The sequence below is a fragment of the Grampus griseus genome (genome assembly GCF_964374135.1).
Source record: "Grampus griseus genome assembly, chromosome: 5".
Taxonomy (NCBI): domain Eukaryota; kingdom Metazoa; phylum Chordata; class Mammalia; order Artiodactyla; family Delphinidae; genus Grampus; species Grampus griseus.
In genome coordinates, this window is record NC_138998.1 from 59,251,359 (window position 1) to 59,274,050 (window position 22,692).

Consider the following 22,692-nt stretch of genomic DNA (forward strand, 5'->3'; position numbering starts at 1 on the left):
AGTGGACAGTTCTCTGGAGCTCCTCCACAGTATTGAAAGTTTTTACTTTGAGATCTTGACCTTCTAACAGTAACAGAGCTTGGGTGGTGACCTAATTGTTGGAAAGATACCCCTTTGGAATGATGGGTAAGTGACAACCAATCATCATTGCAAAGTCTCTGCATAACTGGTATCTGCCCTGTCTAGTTATTCTCATGAAAGGTGAGTTGTCTATATTAAATTTCTGGAATATGGCCTGAGGTGTCTCACATAAGAGTAGTTAGCCAAAGGCTGATCAACTGTGCAGATATAAAGTATATTTGGCTATACTTCAGTGAGGTGATAAAAGGCAATATTTATTTTCAAACTTTTTATTAATTATATCTTATCAATCTCTTTCTCAAGAAGATACCACTAAGATTCTTCAGTTTACATCCTAACTTTGGTCTACTTTACCTTAAATTGGACATTTTTAATATATAAGCTTTCAGAAATAATTACAATTCACACTCTTTCTCCCTAATCAGAATTTTTAAAATTACACTCTATAATTACAATGTACTGTAAGAAAATGTCGAGTGGATAACCCTGTTGCACTGAAATGTTTTTGCTGTAAGCAAGTCTATCCTTTAATGGAATATTTGTCAGTGCATGTATTCATAGAAGCACTCTCAAGGCATGTGCTCAGAAGTTAGGAAATAATTATATTTCTAAACATAATCTTTTCTAATCATCCCATTTTGTTTTACTTAAAAATAACCTGGGGGTTTCTAAGACAGGCACAATTATCTCTGATCTCGGCTCTGAGGTATCATCATTATAGAAGATGATCTGGGATGGGGGAAACAAACTCATAGGTCGACTTCCCTTCTCTTTCCCTGAAAATCCTCAATCTTATTACAAATAAATACACTAGCAAGGAACTGTCTAACTTTAGCCTCTAGCTTGTTAAAGAAGATAAGATAGAAAGCACTGAATTTACAGTAATATTTAATACTTCGTCCATGCAGTTTTAATACATGGTGATGTTCACCTGTCTGTAGACAAGGCTCAGTTCAGTTCAACAAACTTTAATTGAGCTCCTAAATTATACCAAGAACTCTGCTGACTTTCAGGGGCACCAGGGTGAAGATGAGAAGGTTTTTGACTTACAGAGCTTACTATATGGGAGACACACACACAAAAAAAACAACCAAATATGCAGTTCCAATACATAAGTTATGCCCACGTCGATACAGGAGCACAGATGAGGTTGGGGTGTTCTTAGGGGCCTTCTGCCATACACTGTGCCTGGGCTGAGGCTCGGAGAAGTAAGTATTTTGTAGGTGGGAAAGGCGACAGGACAAAGGGAACAACAAAAACAGTCGGTCCAATGCTGTAGGGAGCAGCCTGGTGTTTCTTCAACAAAATCTCTTAAACTGGGGTAGGATAGAGAATAAGGCCAGTGAGTGGCAGGTCCCTCGGGATTTGTGTGCCACAGTTGAATAAGAATCTTGGATTGCTCTGAATAAGAACTAGTCTCCGGCCAGGCCCTGGTCTTCCAGGATGTGAAAGCCATGGGGCCAATCCCAAGCTAAAGTATTGCCTGCACCTTCAGAAACCCTTTGTAACGGCTCCTCCTGCATTCAGAATCCTATTCCACCCTTGTGTAAAATCCTCAGACCGTGCCTGAAGCTGTGGGTCTTTCTTGCCACCATCGTATTTAAGGAAAGATTATCAAACACTTGCCTCATTTCAGTGATTGCAGAGACAAAGGATAAACGGTCAGACCCTGGCCTCAAGAAACTCACAAGCAAGTATTCATCCTGGGTACCATCCCCTCAAGACTCCGAGGGCACTCCACGGTGGCAATTAGCCAAGGTGGTAGACAAAGCCTGGCAGTGTTAAATGGAGAAGACTATGTTCTCAGTCCTCCTTCCCTTTCCAAGTAACATATATACGTTGTGTCAGTGGCCTTCCTAAAAACTCTGCCCCTGTCTTCAGTCTAACCAAGAGAAGTACAATTTTCTAATTATTTATGTTTTCATATTAGCTTCTTTCTTCAGAAGCTTTCAGAGTGTTTTAAAACTTTTTAAGAATTTGTGACGTTAGTTCATTTTTAAACTAAGATACAAGGAGGTGGAGAGATGTACAAAGTATGTAAGCTTTTTTGGCAAGATGAAGACTGCTGTTCTGTAGGCATTTTACACCAGGTGGAAGAGGAGAATGGCACTGGCTCCAGAAAGCGGCGGACAGAGTTTGTTAATAAAAATTGTCATCAATAAACAGTTCCTGAGCATCTTTCAGATTTGAGGTGCTGGGGACCCAAAGCATTTTGATAAGTGGTGTCTGCCCTCAGTGGGCTGACCATCTTACTGAGGGACAGGTAAGCCTGAGGGCAGGAGCTCAGGGGCTCGGATGGAGAAGAAGCAGCACAGAGGAGGGGGTGATGTGAAAGGTTTAGATGGCAAGAGGGTGTGCAGGTAGAACAGGAAGCAGCAACAGCGGGTCTGAGAGGCGTAATGGGATGAAGAGGATACTATGTCCTCCAGAGGGTGAGCCCATCCACGCTGTTGGCTAATACCTCAGACCTAGCAGGAACCAGCCATGGCCAAGCAAGTGTGAGCCTTCAGGAGGGGAAAATGCCTGCCAGTTCTGGCGAGAGTGGCCTGCTGTCTGACCGGCCTGTTGTGCTGTGAGGAGGGGCTTCCGGCTCCACTCCTGGTGGGCAGCTCCTCGCTGAGAGGCTGCGGTCTGAGCCAAGGTCCAAGGTTGGCCGTTAAAGCTCCCACTAGCTGGAGGCCTGGTCTCCAGGGCCCGACAACCTCTCACAACTCAACCCAAGCTCTGCAAAGTCATATTAGCTATAGTTAGGGCAATCCTATAATTCATCGAGCAAACTCAGAAAATTCTGAAAGGGAAATAGGGCACCATCAGTAACTCAGCACAAACAACAGATTTCAACGGGGACTTTCTTGGCTTGGGACATAGACTCACCTTAGCTGTTGATCCTGAAAACCCCTGATGCGTGGCCAGGCACGATGCCTGCTGTACATTTCTGTCTAACACCCCTTAATAATTCGAAGAATCAGAATGACCAGTAAATGCTGAGATCTGGAAGCCAAGTTTTGCAACTAGAGAGAACCCAGACTGAGGTTTATTTTATTAATCCAAGATATTATAGAATCACTAACCATCCTTAAGTAAACAAATCCCAGCTGCAGCTCACCCCAGACCACAACACACAGAGCTTCCATGTGAGAAGCCGTTCAACAGACAAGTCACACTTGCATGAGGGAGCGCTCCTTTGTAACTTCTGGATTGGAGCTCCTATAGGACCCCTGCTGTTTTCTTTGTCCTCTGTGTTTCCTCTGTCCCTTGTCTCTGCCAGCTGGCAGCCACATAGGTTTTTCCTGGGTGCCCTAGTTCCAATTAAACCAGATGAATAAATTTCATATATACTATAGCCTGTGATTCAAGTCAGATAAGCCCAAACACATTCTTCAAGTTTGGTAAAAATCTTCCTAGCCATTTTCATCTGATGTGATAATCAATAAACAGATTGCAGTTTAATATAAATTATAGATATTATCGAGAAGTAAAAAAAAAAAAAAGACTCTTTCCCCAAGATCACTGATCTGTGAAGAAAATATTTGCTTTAGGGGCAGAGCTCAAGTATTACAAAATTAAAACTTTACATAGAACTAGGCACCCCTTTTATTTGAGAGATGACCTAGTGTGATAGAATAACTTAGATTTTGGACTCTGACGGATTTGAGGTTGATCTAGCTATGTGACCTTGGAAATGTTTTTATTTATGAAGGGGACTACCTACTTATTTTATAATTACTCAAAAGAAGTTCCTTACAGAAAAATTTGACTTGAAGGCATGCGATTTAAATTTATGACATTGCTTCAACTGCCAAAATTTGTCCAGATGAGCTAATCAGAGGATTAGTGAGCCATCTTCACTGTGACATGAGTTACCATAAACTTTCTCTTGTTATAGAGCTAGACACTTAATGTTACCCAACTCAACAAAAATAAAGAGTATTCTTAAACTCACTGTGCCATGTCACTTCCTGCATGGTGGAACCCATTTGTGGACAAGGCAGATAAAATGAGGACTATTAGAGAAATAGAGGGATGAAAGGCATGCATTGTTTTCCCGAGTCTACGGCAGCAACGGAACAATGGCATTTTCTTATGGGTAGGAACAGGTTTGCTTTCAGAGCACTTCTCTGTATTTTCCTTGGATCCAGGACTTGTCAGCGAGGACACAGTAAAACCCAAGGATAAGACTCAATCAGCAATAACTCAACAACGCTCATAGGAAGGGTGGTTTTCAAAGGCAATTAGGAAGCTGTTTGTAATTTGAGCTTCTAAAACCACCTAGGGAAGTTCACAATTCACCAAGTTGGAGAAAAACATGACTGTCTCCCTTTGTGACAGGGATGCATAACGTAATGGAAGGCCCCACTGTGGGAGGGCCTCATTCATGTTACTTTATGTTTGGCCCTTATATTTAAGACCCAGAATGGTTTCAATGAAAAGGACTCTAGAGAAGGTTTGTAGTTTATAGGATTAGCACTCACAGAGTAGATGTCTACACATGTGGAATGATTTTAGAACAACACTCTAGTCTTCCCCAAAAACCTCCACTGATGGTTTAGTCCCAAATTTCTAAAGGGTCAAGGCCTTTTACTTGATTATAAGTAGTAAAGTTTATTACTACATATCCTGACTTATTACAATTTAACTTACACCAAACTTTATTTAACATAGGCTTCTCACCAAGAGTATTTGTTTTTCACAAAACTCTAAGAAATGATAGAAAGGCATTATTATTATTACATAAACTTATCATTGTAGATGATTTAGATTAGCTCTTTGGACAGGTGTGGGATAGGGAGATCAATGGTGGAACTGGAGTTGGAGGAGAACACAGAAAAGATTCAAAGTAACCATTAATATGCCTTTCAACTCAGCAAATATCCTTCTGGAAATGCACCCCACATGAGTACTTACCCAGATGGATTTAAGGATATGTGTATAATGATACTCACTGTTTGGGATCACAAAAAACTGGAAACAAACCAAGAGTCAATTAAAAATAAATTGTGGGGCTTCCCTGGTGGCGCAGTGGTTGAGTCTGCCTGCCGATTCAGGGCACACGGGTTCATGCCCCAGTCCGGGAAGATCCCACATGCCGTGGAGCGGCTAGGCCCGTGCGCCATGGCCGCTGAGCCTGCGCGTCCGGAGCCTGTGCTCCGCAACAGGAGAGGTCACAACAGTGAGAGGCCCGCGTACCGCAAAAAAAAATTAAAAAAAAATAAATAAATTGTGGAACATCCACAAACTGGGATCGTGTGGAGCAGTTAAAAAGAATAGAACTGTGAACTGTAGGCTACTATGTAAAGATGTTAAGAATAAATTGCACATCAGCATGTATAGCATGACCTCATTTCTGATTACACAAAATGAGGAGCTAGCTAGATAAATAATAGATCCTTATATATATCAGGAGAATTTTCAGAAAGTTGCTCTATGGTTACCTAGGGAACAGGCCTAACAGAGTGGGAAGGTGGACTTATACTTTTCATTATGGACATACCGGTTCACATTTTTGAAATTTTTATGTATAGTAATAACTTTAATTTTTAAAACAATAATAAAGCAGTTGACTTTTAAGCATGCGCAAAGTTTTATATGGAAGGAAAAAGGAAAAGAAAAAAAGTCATGGAGGGCTTACATGTGCCAGAAACCCAGCTCTGCATAAGACATCACATCTAACCTTTATAGCAACTCCGTAAGCTAGGATTTTTCTTCACTTTGTGAGTGAGAAGTGTAGGCCCCATAAGACTAATTCGTTACCATCACAAGCTACAAGAATAGATTCAACCCAATTTTCTGAGACTGCCCCCCCCCAATCCCCATGTATGCATTTCCATAGGACACACTGATATGATGACACACAAAGGTAATGAGAATAACACCAAACAAAAGCAAAAAGATTCTAGCTTCTGGAATTGGAAACTGAAACCTAAGACTTGTCCCACAGGGTAAGCCCCATGGTGTGAAAGGCCACGCCTTGATCTCTAATGCTAACAAGTAATAATTGTGCTGGTGCACTTGTCCTTATAAATGGCTTTGCAAATATGTTCCTAGGGTTGTTGCATGAAAAAATAAATAAACAAATAAATAAAGGCAAATCAGAATGGAGCAGATCCAAAGAACAAAGTGGGAAAAAAGGATTAAAGAGAGGCAACAATGAGAACTAGCTTTGCCATATTTCAAAAATCTTCTGTTGTTGCTTTCAGGATTCTAAAATGAAAGCAAATATTTTTTTTTCTTTCAAGGCTAAATGGTAAAATGGAAAACTAATTTAATGTTGCCTTTGTTTTACCTTCAAAATAAAATTAAAGTCACTCTTTTATAGAAATGGTTCTCCTTACCAAGGTTAAGAAATCGTTGAACAAAATCCTATGAAATTATTCATTTCTCTGTGATTTTTTTTCTCTTTTGTTCTTCTACAGTTCAGAAAGCTTACTGACTTGTAAGTGACTCCTCATGCTAATATGCACAATATTTATACATCTATAAGTAATACCCACTTGCCCAGTGGCATTCCACACAGAAAAAATAGAATTTTATGTATCATTAAGCAGTTTCCAAGGTGTCGGCAATTTCATGCAAAGCATCAGGGTAGTAACTAGTAGCACTACTTACTAAATAGCAGAGTGTTTGGAAATTTTTAAACCACTGCACTGGATACACCTGGACTCCCTGATTGAACTAAACTCTCCCTCTCCCATCCACATGGGTTCAGCCTCTTTATGATGATTTCTCTGTAGGGAAGAGGGTCTGGGAAGGTGGGGGAGGTCAGAGGCTCCAGCAGTCCCAGTGGCTGTCAGCAGAGAGACCCAGTGACAAGAGCCAGCTGCATGTTTGCAGGAGCCATTACAAAATGAAAATGTGGGGCCTCCTGCTTAAAAAGCAAGAAAAATGTGTCATTAAAGGTATTTTTTAAAGTTTTTTCCTTTTTCTCTGTGCTTTCTTTCTCTCGACTTGTCATGGTGTTTTTTACTTGCTATTTAATATCTTTCTAAGTAGAGAACAATATCAAAAATTTAAATTATTAGCATGAATTTTACCATTCATCTTTTTATTATACAGTGTGAGTTTTATAAAAGGACATTTAACTCAAATGCAGATTCAAATGCAGATGCATTGAAATTACACAATTCATTTTTCTTAGTTCATACATGCATACGTATTTTGTTATCCTAACACTGGAAACATTGCACAAAACTAACTAAATGCTTTTATTTAACTTCTTGATATGTGCACATTCTACCAATACTTTCTTCCTTTGGCTTACTGATGAATAAGGGAAGACTGAACTATGGGTTGCCCTGTCTTTCCCTTTCCTTCTATGTCATCATTTTCAGCATAAGTGGGTGGCTAATACAAGGAAGTAACAGATGTTAAGAAAGAATCTCGAAGATTCCTTGGGCTTTCATGTTCTTAGAACATCACTGCTTTGTTTCAGCATTAGAAGCAGGTTCCATACTGAGTTTGAGTCTAACTGAAGTTCCACACACTGTGAGTCCACCAAAACTCTGTGCTTACTGGGCATTGTCAATACTATATGAGAATGCAGAAGAAAGGAATGGTGACACTCAGATTGTGTGTATTTCCTTTGTTCAAGCTCATGCTCCATTGCCCCACTGGACATAATAGAAAATACAAGTTCAAAGATAAAATTATTAAGAATTTAAAAATAGCAACAGGAAAGGAGTGAACCAAGCATTGAGCCTTCTGAGTGGGAGGCCCTTTGTGACTGCACAGGTCAGACGGCCATGAACCTAGCCCAGCTTTTGAATCACCAAAGGCAAGACTATGTCCCTTCCCATGACACAGCAACATCCAGGGAGGCTAGCTCTGCAAAGGGAGAGACGGGGGCTGGGGGGAGAGTGAAAGAAGAGAAAAGTCCCACACCCCAGAAGAACTGGAAAATAATACAGCAAAAATGTCATTCTAGTCCACTCCCAGCCTAGACTAGTTAAGATGGTCAAATTGGCCAATATTTTGCCAGAGCATTCAAAACACTTTCTGGCCCCTCACAAAATAATAGTGTGTTGTCAGTGCTATTTCCAGGCAATATACAGTTAAATATATTTTTCAAGCACAGAAAGATTTTCCAATGTATTATAATATAATCAGTGGCAACAATTCTCTTCTATCCTGGGTTGACAGTTACACTGTGCTAAAATGTCAAATGTGTATGAAATCCCCTCAACATTTATGAAGGATATACCCCACGTCCTTAATAATCCCTAACTAGAGAAAATGGAATGATCCTGGATGTTCCATTAATTATTTTCTGTGCATGTCTTCACACCACAAATTTATTGCCTTTTCACCTGTCACTATGTCTGTTTCTCGTTCATTGGGTATTGTTACATAAATAAAGTTTATTTTTACTTCTTAAGAGTTACTATATTAAATAGTGAGTAGAAAAACACAAAAATGATTCACTTTCACGACCCAGAGGCACAGATCATGTGACTAAATTTGGTGCCTCAAAAAAATTGCAAATGACTACATACCCTAGGCTGACTAACTAAAATGGCAAGTGTTAAATCTTCAGATATCCAGGACATGCTTTCTATTTCTACATCCATCAGACCTAAAATGTATACTAAGTCTTCCTAAGCGACTTGCAAAAAGTAAAGACTGTTTGCTACTGATAGAACTTGAGGCTTTTATAACAATTTTTCTAGAACCTACACTCTTCTCAGGTATGAAGCCTTTGATTACTCTGCAGGAATCCTAACTGATGCTTACAAACTTTTTTTAAAATGTTTTAAACTTTAGTACTATTAATTTTTAGCTAGGGTAAAGGCAAGCCCCCATAACAGAGGCATCAGGAAAGTCACTAAGTTATGAACACTGTAAACATCATAGCGACACTCTCTATTGATTTGTTTATTCCTTAATTGAGCAACTATTTTCCTAGCACTGTGTTAGATGGGAGGGATGCAACAATGAATAAAAGAGGTGCGATGTGTGCTCTAAGGAGCTTAGGGATCGGTGAGGAAGATAAACATTAAACAATATACCGCCAACCTAAGTACTTACCTGCGTGTGTGTGTGTGCACGCATGTGCACTTGCATCAGATAGGTGAGGAATGGAAGGTAAAATTAAGGCGTGCAAGTGGTGTCAGGGAAGGCCTAGAGGAAAGAGAGGGAGTCACAAGGATGGGTAGGGAATCAGAGTTAGAGATTTTTCCACGTCAAGGTAACAGTGTGTGTAAAGTGCTATGCAGAAGGCCTTTTAAGCCACACTAAGAATGTTGGACTTCACCCCAGGCAGTGGGATCTCAGAAAGGCATCTCAGAGGAGGTGGTACCACTGACACACTAGGTCTTGCAAAACGGTGACATAGCAAGTATATTGTGGTTCAACGTAATGTATTGGACCAAAGCTCACAAAGCCAGGAATCTACCCTAGAAGAGCTTTCAAAACCTCTGTCCCTTGGCATCTTGGTTTCTCTTTCTAAAATGGAGAAAATATCAACTGCTTATTCTTCTTAAGAGAGCACTTCATGCCATACATTAAGTTTCATCGCCTGAGGTGTATAAAACTGCTTAAACTGATGAAAGAACTTAATCAGATTACATTATTAATATATTATGAGTTATAAGCTACAGATGTAAGGTTAAACAGCAAGTTAGCTCAGTTAATATTCTCCCAGATAATAGACATGAAAATTAACTGAATAAAGGCCAAACAGTGAGCCACAAACTCTTAAGATCTCATCTCTTAGTAGAAGGGCTGCCCTCGGCGTAAGATCTGGTATCTGTCATAGAAAAGTCACTGTGATGTAAAATCTCTGCCTCTTGTTTCCTTGGGGTATAATGCCATCTTCACTAGGGTTTATTAGTTCTTTCAGTTTATAGTCTTTTTCAGTATACCTGTTACTTAGTTGTCATTCTCAGCCAGGTTCTGATGGTTGCTAATGGAAGAAAGGTGGGCACCAGCTCTCTCAGTTAAAAACAGTAGGATCTTTCAGTTATAATACACCGTGAGCACCACTCTATTTAGCACCAAATTAGTCTCTAAATGCTCTGTGTTGCTTTTGACTCCTTAACAGACCATTCTCATAACTGCTGTAGGTCTGGACACATAACTATGCCCAGAATGATATTCATGGATTAATCTCAAGACCATGCCCAGACCACTGCAGCCTCTTCTTAATAGTGTGTTGTGCTCACAGTTGCTTCTTGGTCACATCACCATGGAAGGCAAGCAGAAATGGATCAGGTTTAGTATTTTCAGGCCAAGGTGAAAGTGTAAAAATAAAGTACTGTAGTGACCACAACTGTGGGTCTGCAGAAATCATTTCCAGCAACAAACTTTGGTACTGATTTTAGCTAACTAAAATTTCATAGTTTAAATTTTATTTCGTAGTTGAAAAAATTGGTAAATGAATCCTTTTATTAGACTCCAACAAATTAATTGACTATTTAACAATAGACTCATACAAAATTTGACTTGAGTGAATTCTGTATTTCACACCAGTATAATAAGCATAGTCAATATTTTGTTAAGATTAGAGTAGAAAGCATGTTTAAATGCTGTCTTTCTGAAGATCAGTTGCAAAAAGACAATTCAAGCCTTTGCTAATTGTTCTTCCTTGCTACAGGCTTTGGTCTTTAAAGCAGTCCGAAAAAAATTCTACCTACTTTATCATCTATCATGATTTCTACTGAACTCTTTTGCAAGATTTTATTACTCCAGTCTCAGGAGGTGCTCTCTGAAAAACATTTCCATGAAAAAAGAGTTCCATGGTCAAATAAGTTAGGGAAAGACTAAAATTATGTCACTCCTTGGATAGTCACAACAGATAGTAGCATAGTAAAATCACTGAGAAGTCCTATAGTGAAGAAATTTATGTCATTTCATTTCATCCATAGATGCCACAAACTATCTGACCACAAGACCCTATTGTCAAATACCACCTGTTAACATCCTGTGGAACAGTAATCCATGGAATGTCCTTTGGAAAGGATGTGTCTGAGTAAGGAGACAGCCAACAAAGCCAAGGTACTTTCTAACCGTCTGCTTTAATAAATAAATACCACACTTCAGTTGCACCATTCAGTTGCCTAAATATTAATCCATTCTAAAGGTATAAATTCTTAACATTCGCTACGTTACACTCATGTTTTAGTCATTGAATATAAGAGCTATGTCAACACAGTATCTACTGTTAGGAGCTTCTAGTATTCTTGGAAAGAAGAGATCTATCTCCTTAAAGGAAGTTGCACAGAAAGGCCACATGTAATTATGTAAAAATTAGTGAGGCAGAAGTAAGTACTATGGGAGTTGAAAGGGGGAGGGCAACTGAATGTACATTATCCACTTTTAGAGACAATGGCAAAACATACACACGCTTTGTTCCCTTCTGCCTGTCATTTCTTTCTTCCTTTCCCAGAGACACTGAGAATACAAAATGTGTTATTTCTTCTCTGCCCACAGCTCTGGCGGGCTGGGATCCCAACGTTGTAAAGCCAAAAGACATTCAGTATTAGAGTTTATTGTCAGGAAGTCACAGATCTCAGAGCCAGGGTAGAAGGAAACTCGCCCTCATCTAAGCTTGCCTCCCCCTAGCACCTCCACCAAAGGTCTCCTTGCTCCTACCCGGGCCCCCTTGCTCACTGTTCCCCAGGCAGCGGCCAGAGTCATTCTTTTCAGATGTAAATTTGACCAGGTCTTTTTCCAGTGGTTTCCTGTTACTGGCTACCAAACCTGCGGTTGTCTAGCCTAATACTTCCCCTCTGTGTTTCTAACCGCTCTCCTGGCTCGCTGATCTCCAGCACCACTGGCATCTCCATGTCCCTCCTTCCTCAGGGCCTGCGTACTCACTGCTCCTTTTCCCAGGGCATTTCCCCTCACATCTTCACGTCTCTGCTCATCTGCTTTCTCCTCAGAGAGGCCTGCCCCAGGCCTTCATCTAAAATAGCAGTGTCATTCTCCACCTCACTCCCACTGCATCCTCCATTCACCTCACCCGTCTCTCCTTGTTCTTGAATAGGTTTATTGCTATTTTTAAAATATTTATCTATCTACTTGTTTACCTCTGTGAGGGCAGGGGCATTATTCTGTATTTCTGTTTTGGCCAGGCATATTTTAGGCACTCCATAAGTGTTTGTTGAATGACTGAGTCAATCGCTGAATGATTGGATGATAAATTTACAGTAGAATAAACCTGCACAGAATAAATCTGCGGTAGAATATATATTAAAGAATAGCTGAGTGAATTAGAAAATACACACTTTCTCATCAAAATCCGGTGGGTGACTAACTTCTGTGTTGGCACAGGAATTTCAAGAACTTGCTCTGGAGCGAGTCTGGCACTTACAGCCGGATGGCCTTGTGTAAGTTACTCAGCTTCTGTGTGTCTCAGCGTTTTTTTTCTGTAAAAAGGGAACAATAACTATCTGGCAGGTTTCCTGTGAGGATTAAATGAGATAATGTATAGGAAGTCCATAGGCCAAGTACCTTCCACAATGGATGGTAACTATTATTAATTCCCCAAAGCCTGTTTTATAGAGTTTCTTTAAATAGAAAGGTATCTTTTACTAGTTCTTAGAGAAAACCCTTTGGCCTGTTAATACATGAGAAAATAATCAGCTATTCATGAAACATATGGTAATTACCATGCAAAGAAATATTTTAGATTATTGTTTTGAACTATCTAGACAAAAAAATCCTCAGCATTCTGAGCATATAAATATATGACACATCCCCTTTCCACTGATGTTTTCGACTTCTTGGAGATTTCTTAGCTTTCCAGGAGAAAGCTATATAAAGAGTTGGGTTGTTCTTAATAACTTTGATTTTGAAACAGTTTAAGACTGAAGAATTTGCAAAAATAGTACAGTTTCCATGTAACCTTCACCGCACTTCCACCAATGATTATATCTTATATAACCATAGTGTAGTCTCAAAACGAAGAAATTAACACTAATGTTAATGTATCTGAGTTAATGGCGCAATTCCATTAACTCAGATACAAACCTTATTTGAATTCACATGAAGGATTTTTTAATCTTAGGGTTAGGAGCTAATTAGGATCATATCTTGGCTCCATTAATCAAGCAAACGAGACACTTACATATTAGTGTATGAAAACCATAAATTATACAATTCCTTTCATTTTCAAAGAATTTTAGAATTTAAAAAGCTGTAAGTTCCAACCTACCTAGAAGTCTGGTCTACTATTCTGTAAAAGCAAAACACAAAAGCCCTTCACAGTTTCAAAGAGATGTAGACAAGAGAATCCCTGATTTTAATCTCTAAGGTCAAAGCCCTTCTTTCCCTGAAAAACTAATTCCTCCTTTTCTATCAGTTCTGGATATTGCTGTTCACTAGTACTGGAGGGGAAATAAAGTCGAGGGCAGGCCCAGAGTTCAAGAAGCGTTTCAACTCCAGCTAGGTGATTATTAGGGCAGAGGTGTACGGGAGACCCAGATATGGACGGAGGGAAGCCATCCCTTGTGCCTAAGGAGGGCCCGTGTGTTCTGTGCTCCCTCAGCCTGTGCAGGTGCAGAAGCCACCTGCGTCCAGCTGGACATACACAAGGGAACACATCCCAGCTGTCCCTCACCCAAACCAAATTCCCCTTGCCCCACAGCCTCCCTGCCCCCAACTTTTGGAAAGGATGCATTGGAGCAAGGAGATATCTCCCAGATCTGAATGTGAACAAATTTGCATCAAGTTAGTCAATTTGATGGAGCAGAGAGAGGTACAAAAGTTTTTTAAAGGAAAAAAAAATCTAAAAGTAAAAAACACAAAATCAACTACAGGTGAGGCACTAACATGATTTTGTTTATCTTATTAACTAAATGTTTTCTGCTTTTCTCTTTTGTGTAATCCCACCCCACAGGGTAGTCCACTTGGAGTATCAAAATGTGGCTTTATAGGGCTTCCCTGGTGGCGCAGTGGTTGAGAGTCCGCCTGCCGATGCAGGGGACACGGGTTCGTGCCCCGGTCTGGGAAGATCTCACATGCCGCGGAGCGGCTGGGCCCGTGAGCCATGGCCACTGATCCTGCGCGTCCGGAGCCTGTGCTCTGCGGCAGGAGAGGCCACAACAGTGGGAGGCCCGCGTACCGCAAAAACAAACAAACAAACAAAGTTGTGTCTTTATATATGCCAGGTTTGAGATACCCATTCTTTGTAATTAGAGTGTCTTGGGACTGAGAGCATAGCTTTTCGTTTCGGGTCTACCATGGTTGAAATCTGGGTTGTTTATAAGATTTTCCCGAAGTGTGATAATCTTGTTCAGAGAATAAAACAGCTTGAGCATGGGAAAATTCTGTCAAACAATGTCCTTCTTTCCTTAACACATAGAGTAGACAGAGAAAGAGCACAGAATTTGGAACCAAAGGACATGGGTTTAGTTCTAGCCCCATAATTTACCAAATGTATAAACTTGAGCAAATCTTACCCTGTTTCCTCATCCATAAAATGGGTAATATGAAAATAACAGGATTATTATAAATATATAGGGTTGTTTGGAGAATCAAATAAGATTATAAATGTGAAAATCCTTTACAAATGAAAGAGTGCTATAGGTATGTTACTGTTGCTATGTTACCTGGAAGAAATACATGGTCAAAAATCCTATTTAAATCCATCAGAACATTTTTATAACAGAACTTTGAATACCATTGTAATGAAATGATTTAATAGATAAGCTTCTCTTTTCTTTTCCTTTCCTTTTTCCCCCCTTTTTGTATAGAGAAGGGATGGAAGTCATTTTTCTTCATAAAGTTCTTCTTAAAGAAATCTTCATAAAGTTCCTCTTCCTAAAGTTCATGAAGTGTGTGGTGTTATTTTTCTCCTCATGAATATTCTTTATAAGACTGTTCCCTGGGTCTTGCCATTGTGGAAAATCTGGAGGGAAAACCTAAAGCCGGCCTGCAACAGAGTTTTCATAAGTCTTCATGGTAATGAGAAAAATAACCACAACTTGGTGAGCTAAATTAATTAAATTTACATGACTGTCATTTATCCTGAGATTATGTCCTTCTTACATTATTTCGTGTAAAAATCCCCTTTCTCTTGTGAAATGATGGTGATAGTGGATGGCAACTGTTTTGTTTGTTTTCAATGTCCTTACTCTACAAAATAAAAAGTTGGCTACCCTACGTCAGGCCCCAATTATTTTTTGAAATGGGACTGGCCCCTAACATGCCAGTCTCTGGGAACCCTTGGCCTAGAAGGTTAATTGGAGATGGCAGGGATGGCGGTGGGGAAGCCAGTTCAGCTGCCTGTGTTTTGCTCCCTTCCCCAGAGCCCGCGGGGCCCACTGCCCCACATCCGGGCTGTCGCCAGTCCCTGGCTGTGTATCTGCGTCCCAGCCCCCCGGCTCTTCATCCCTGTCCGCTTCCCGCTCCCAGCCCCTCCTAGCTGGCGTCATCCTTCCAGACACAGCTCCCTAAGTTTGCCATGTGCAGTGACCCTGGGTTCACCCTGAGCCATGATACAAACTATGGGATTGTAATGAATCTCTAATTACCCACAGTACCTTCATGAGTCGTCAGCCCTGCTGCTCAGCTATATTCCTCAGCAATTTGGTCATTACCAAGAATTCAGAACACAGCCAAACTCTGTGCCCGGAAGCTGGGAGCCCTCACGGTCTCTGCCAAGTGAGGCTGGCTCTGCAGACTTCTGGGAATGACAGGGTGATTTCCTCACTCGTTATGAATCAGAGAAGGTGTCTGAACATGAATCATGCAGCTCTGCGTGGGGACCTTGTCCCGACTTTCATTTATTCCAGTAGGTCAGACTGAGGGGATGCTCAGGAACTTGGGGAGACTGGTAGCATTTTTAATTTCATGTGATAATTCCAAAATTCCACATCTTATCTTCAAGCCGAAAAGAGATATCGGCAGACTTAATAAAGTGATAGCAGCAGGTCTTGTTTGATTTTCCTGCAGAAAATGTCATATCTTACTACTGGGGCAAATAGCTTCATAATAAGACAGTAATAATAGCTCCCCCATGTGCCAGGCATTGTGCTAGAGGCTTATATACCTTACGTCTAATATTGACTAAAACAAGAACAAAAACAAACAACAGCAAAGACATTTTACACACAAGGAAACTGAGCCTTGAGTGGTTAAGTAAAGGTTAAGTTTCCAACTCATATAGCTAGAAAGCAACAGTTTGCCTTGCTCCAAAGCATATGTTCTTTAGGAGCATTTAACAGATGGAACTAGAGAGAAATGACTGGTCTTAAAGGGTAGATGGACTTTTAATTCACTATTAGCTTCCAAATGAAGAATGAGTCCTAGTTTTCAAAATAACTCATAGAATTTTATTTTTTTAAAGACTAAATGAGATATCAGCATGAAAGTACTGCCTTAAGAAAAATTAGCAAAACACTTGAGAAAGTGCTCTACTAACTCAAGAAATCAATTCAATTCAAATATCCATGGCACAAATAGTAAACATTCTCTTCAATATTTAAATATCCTTTTGCTTGTGTCAGGAACTGGGGAAATAAAGATGACTAAGACAGTTCCTGCCTTCAGGAAGCTCAGAGATCATTATTGTTGCTGTTCTTATTTCCTACTTAATATAGTGTTAAACGTTATATTTTACTTATTTATTTTTGGCTATACGGCACAGCTTGTGGGATCTTAGTTCCCTGACCAGGGACTGAACCCGGGCCCTCGGCAGTGAAAGTACAGAGTCTTAACTACTAAACCACTAGGGAATTCCCTTTAAAAAATTTTTTTTTAATTAATTAATTTATTTTTAAACATTTTATTTATAAAGTATCATAATCAAAAAAAAATTTAGAGTAAATTACTAATATTTCTCTGGCTTTCTAAATGCAAGGCTTGTCATAGCATGAATGATGTTACACTGTTCAACTAGTGTGGGTAGAAACTGCTTATTAACACTTGATACCCAGGTTATGTCCAATAACCTGTGTGAAAAAAATTTTCAAGGAATAAATGTATGTGTTCAGTGGTTGTGTCTTGAAAAGCAGAAATTAATAAGCCACAGGAAATGGTCTTGGCCACATTTCTGAAGCCAGCCTGTTTTCCTAGATTCAGGAGATGTTTTTAATACATAGTGTCTTGCAGTCCAATTAATTCCTTGAATTTGCAGGTAATTTGTATTTTTGTTGTACAACAAAGCTTTGTGGTTAAGATAGTAATACTCTGTTCTTGGGACTTACAGCCTTCTCCTACCTCCAAGGTCAGGCCACAGAAAGTAACTTTCTTCTTAGGGAACAATTTCATAATTAAAACCCAATTAAAACCCATAGTTCCTAAACCCAGAGTCTCTGAATCATGCTATCTCTCACCTCGCCAATAAAACAACAGATGGTTTGAGCTAGCAGGGAATTCGGAGATAGCTAACACTCTCATTTTACAGATGAAGAAAATGACGCACGGAGAAGTGATGTAACTTCAAAGACACATTGGCACACAGAATGCTAATGGGATATAAGCATACTCTATCCAGGGTAAGAAGTTTGCATTACCCTACTTTTGAAGGTTTGTTCCTGCTGTGGTATTGCCCATATGTCTCTGCAAAGTTGACTACAGTCTTATCTATCTAAAGGAAGGCCATTTCTCAGGCAGGAAGACTGTTAACATTTTAGGAATATGGGTCCAACAAAAGGATAATTTAGGACATGTTTACATAGATTTACATAGGACATGTTTACATAGATTTAGGACATGTTTACATAGATTCCTGCCATTTGAATATAAAGTAGCATCCCTAAATCTTTTTAAGCATTACAGTTAGTAATAATACCATTTACTGAGTGTACCTTATATGTCATATATTATATACATGCCTTCTATATGTCATGTATCACTCATCTTCTCACTATCCAGAATGTATTGAATCCCATTTTACAAAATAAAGAAACAAGTAATATGCCGAGAGTCAGGGCAGCTTGCAGCTAAACTCAGCTTCTTTTTCCATCTGCCTCTAAAGCTCAGGCTCCTCCACCACCCTGGTATGTGAACACAAGTGCCAAAATCAGACGAGGAAGAGTAGTCTTACCCCATTTCAAAGTATGATAAAATGTCTGTATCATGAATTTAAGGCTGGAGGAAGTTTAGTCAAAACATCCTTAATTAAGTCTCTACCTGCAAGGGCTTCACCGTGGATGACGGTGCTCTCTGTCTCACCACAGCCACTGAGTCAACAAAAGTATTCCTCTACAGCTCAAGGAGGAGGAAACACCTCCAATCTCGCTTCCACATCAGCTTCAAAAGAATAAGAAGTAACCACTGAGTAGGGGGATCTCTCCAGGCAAGTATTTGCCTTTAGGAAGATTCTTGCCTATTACTACATTTCTACTTGACTGTTTGAGCCTGACTACAGAAAGTACTTAAAATTCACACATACAGCAAAGAGGGCTAAAGAGGACTGGCTGTTCCATTTTTAGTCTCTCACCTGGACTGAAGAAAAGAGACAACGGGCCTTCCTACAACTCTGCTGGAAAAATGAAAGAACACAACTACATTGTTAAAGAAGTCAGGTAACTGTCTAAACCAAGGCAGCTGACAGGAGTGAGCCAATAGAATACATGTGGGTGAATTTTGTCCTAGTCACACATTTGTGCACAAAGTTCTATAAGGCTTCTAAGGATTTCCTGTGTTGTCCAGTACCTTGCACTCATCCTTAAATAACTTTTAAAGGAGAAATGGACAAGTTTCCGTATGTAAGGGAGGCCTATTTGTGATAATAATAGTAGTAATAACCAAAATGTGCATAAAATTTGCATGCTTAAAAGCTTTCCTAGACAATATCATGGTGTGCTTAAGCTTCTGGGCTCTGGAGTCAGATTTACCATTCTGGAATCCCAGCTCCACCACTTCCAATTGTGTGACTGTGGATACATTCCTAAACCTCTTGGGGCTGTCTCAGTTTGTTCTGTAACCCTGGGATAATAATAATAATACCTATTTCATGAAGTAATTGTGAGCATTAAATGAATTTTTGTGTGAAACACTTTGAAAGGTGGATGGTAAAGTAAGTGTGCGATAAATGTTGTTCTTATGGTTTTTGCGTTTTGTTTTGTTTCAAGTAGTCCTTTAACAAAGCTAGTATATAGTGGAGCCAGGACTTGAACAAGAGGGAAAACAGACATTTTGCATGTTGCATCTTAGTCAACGTGAAGAATTGACTAAAGAGAAACACGAGTGGCAATAGGGAAGCAAGAGAGGTACATACTGCAGGGCCAGGTTAGAGATGATGGTACTTTGAAGCAGAGCAGAAAAAGGTAAAAGAGGTATTAGACTTGAACAAGAGGGAAGATAGACAGTTTGCATTGAAGTGCCCTATGCAGTCTCCTGTGTCCTGGTGTTAGTCTGAGTGTGAACATGGAAGCCACTCTGCGAAGCCAGGAAACCATGCTTGCATCGGTAACTCCCTCATTTACTCCAGCGTTTGGGAGTTGAGTCGTCAGCTAAGATCTCCTCAGTGAGGTCTTGGTGGAACCATCAGTCACAGTCCAGTGGCAATATTAGGAGGAATTACTTTTGACATGCTTCCTGCCATTTGATATTTGCAGAGTGTTTTGTAATCTCCTGGTTACCCTCCACCCACCTGCTGGGACCTAGATAGGTGACAAGCTTTTCTTCCTCTGAACAAGTTTTCCCAAATTAAAGGAGCAACAGAGTCAGTAATGAGAAAAGAACTCAAAGGAGTTTTTCACCTTTTTCCTCAAATCCATCCCTATGATAAAAACTATAGTAGTTGATCTCTGAAAGACTGATAGAAATGAGAGAATAATGATAATAATTATTTTAATAATTTAACAATTTAACAATAATTATTTGTTGAGCACTTGTAATATAGTAGACACTGTTTTCTAAGCTTTGTGTATGTGCTGACAATAATCCTATAATGTAAATATTCTTCTTCCTTTTATTTGACAGATAAGGAAATCAAGGCATAGAGAGATTAAATATTTTGCCCCAAATCTCATGACTACTGAGTGGTAGAGGATTCAAACCCAGTCTCACTCTAGAGCTATGCTCTTCACCACCACCATGCTATAAATGCAACCCTGCCTGCACCCATGACCCGATGTACTCATTTCATATCTTCCAGCACCCTCCCTTTTGTATGAGAAGCCAACTAGTGAAGTTTTGCATGAAAACATTACAAACACACAAAAATGCAGATGGAGTCACTAAGATAAGGTGGCTTTCTGAGAAGCTCCCCATCCATTACTTTCATAAATTGACCATTGTCTCAGGTCTCCCTTATAAGGTCAGGAACCTGATTTTTCCAGTACACTAAAAAGGAAAACATTTATTAGGAGTGAACTCACATGAACTAAATTTTAAAGGACTAGAGGACAAACCAAAATGTCAAAATATTAATCTATTCTAACACAAGTACATGTTTATTGAATGCCTAGGTATTGGTGATACCATGGTGATTCTAAGATCTCTGAATAAAATCTCTACCCTCATAAATCTTATATTCCAAATGAAGGAGACAGATAATAAAAATGCATATGTCTATAAATTGATCATACAGAAACAGTTAAGAGTAAGTGTTATGAAGAAAAAATAAAGCAGGGAAAGAAACAAAGGGTTGAGGGATCTACTTTAGATGGAGTGCATAGCAAAGAACTTTCCAAGGGGGTGATATTTGAACAAAGACCAGAGTAAAATAAGGAAGCAGGCCAAGTGGACATAAGACCAGTGTTCAAATAGAGGAAAGGCCTCGTGATGGGAACATGCTTGACATGTTTGAGAAACAGGAGACCAGTGTGACTGGAGTTCAGCAGGCAAGGAGGAGAATGGTAAGATGATTTGGGAGAGGCAGTCAAGGGTAATATCACAAAGAGTCTTAAGGCCATGGTAAGTAATTTTGGATCTTATCCTAATGTGATAGAAGGTATTAGAGGGTTTTGAAGAGGAAAGTGATATGCTCATATTTGCTTCTGAAAAGGATCACTCCAGCTGAGAACATGGAGTTCTCAGTCAACATGAAGAACTGACTAAAGAGGGACACGGGTGGCAATAAGGAAGCAAGAGAGGTACATACTGCAGGGCCAGGTTAGAGATGATGGTACTTTGAAGCAGAGCAGGAAAAGGTAAAAGAGGTAATAAATGGTGGGATTTAGAATGTATTTTGAAGAATGCAGTCAAAGTTTGAGGCCTGACCAATAGGTGAATGGAGATGCATATTTGGGTAAAACAAGGCAATCAAGATTTTGGTTTTGGACATGATGAGTTTAGCATTCCTATTAGACATCAAAAGGCAGATTTTGAGTAGGCAGTTGGATAAATAGTCTGTAGTCTCTTATCAACAGGGGAGAGGTTGGGACTGAAGATAAAAATTTGGGAGTCATCAGTAAATAGGTGGTTTTTAAAGCCATGGAATTGAATTCAACCCTTCAGGATGTTGAATGAAGACAGAGAAGAAAAGAGATCCCAAGATCGAGGTCTGAAGCAACTCCAATTTAGAAGCAGGAATACAGAGAGTATTTGCTGTATTCTACAGCAAAGGAGACTGAAGAAGAACAACCAAAGAGGCAGGAGAAAAATCAGCAGCACATGCTGTTCCTGAAACCAAAAGAAGAAACCATTTTAAGATGGTGGGAGTGCTAATTATATGAAAAGACTTCTGAGGAGTAGAGTTCATACCCTAAGGATCAAGATTTGGCCAGTGGCTTAGGCAACATGGAGGATATTTGTGACTTTGGCAAGAGAGAATGCAGTGAAGTGCTGGGAAAGATAGCTTAGCTGGGGTAGTGGGGAAGTGATAAGGTGAGGAAGAAGGTAAGGTGAGGATGAATCTTGTAGATGATACCATCCAATCAATTTAGTCAAGTCTTACTGGCCTAGAAGTCTGTATTTTGCACCATTGTATGCTGAATTTGAGGTTTAACTTCAAATGGGCAAGGGTTCAATGGGCAAGGAGAAGAAAGGTAAGATGATTGGGAGAGACAGTCAAGGGCAATATCACAAAGGGTCTTATAAAGTTATAAGGCCATGATAAGGGCAGTTTTATTTCTCCTAATTCCAGTTCATTGAGAGCACCTTGATGTTTCCTTTAGGAATCAACTATTTCAAAATTTCATTGTTAGTCTGACAGATATAAAATATCAAATAAAAACATATAAGAATAAACAATCACTGTTTTTGAAGAAAGATCAGGAAAAGAAAGAAGCAGAATTACAAATTATTTTAAAGAGCTGTGATTTAATTCTCTTGGATAAAAAATTTCATGACAAGAAACATTTCTATGAATTATATAAATCCATGTAAAACCCTAGTACCCCAAACTCAGTATGTATTCACTGATATTGTTAGTAATTGATGACCATGATGATAATGGTGATTGTGATTCTTTAAAAAGTAATTATATTAGGGCTTCCCTGGTGGCGCAGTGGTTGAGAGTCCGCCTGCCGATGCAGGGGACACGGGTTCGTGCCCCAGTCCGGGAAGATCCCACATGCCGTGGAGCGGCTAGGCCCGTGAGCCATGGCCGCTGAGCCTGCGCGTCCGGAGCCTGCGCGTCCGGAGCCTGTGCTCCGCAACGGGAGAGGCCACAACAGTGAGAGGCCCGCGCACCGCAAAAAAAAAAAAAAAAAAAAAAAAAAAAGTAATTATATTAGAGCAAATAAAGATGAAATATCTTTAATATGAAGAACAGGCAAG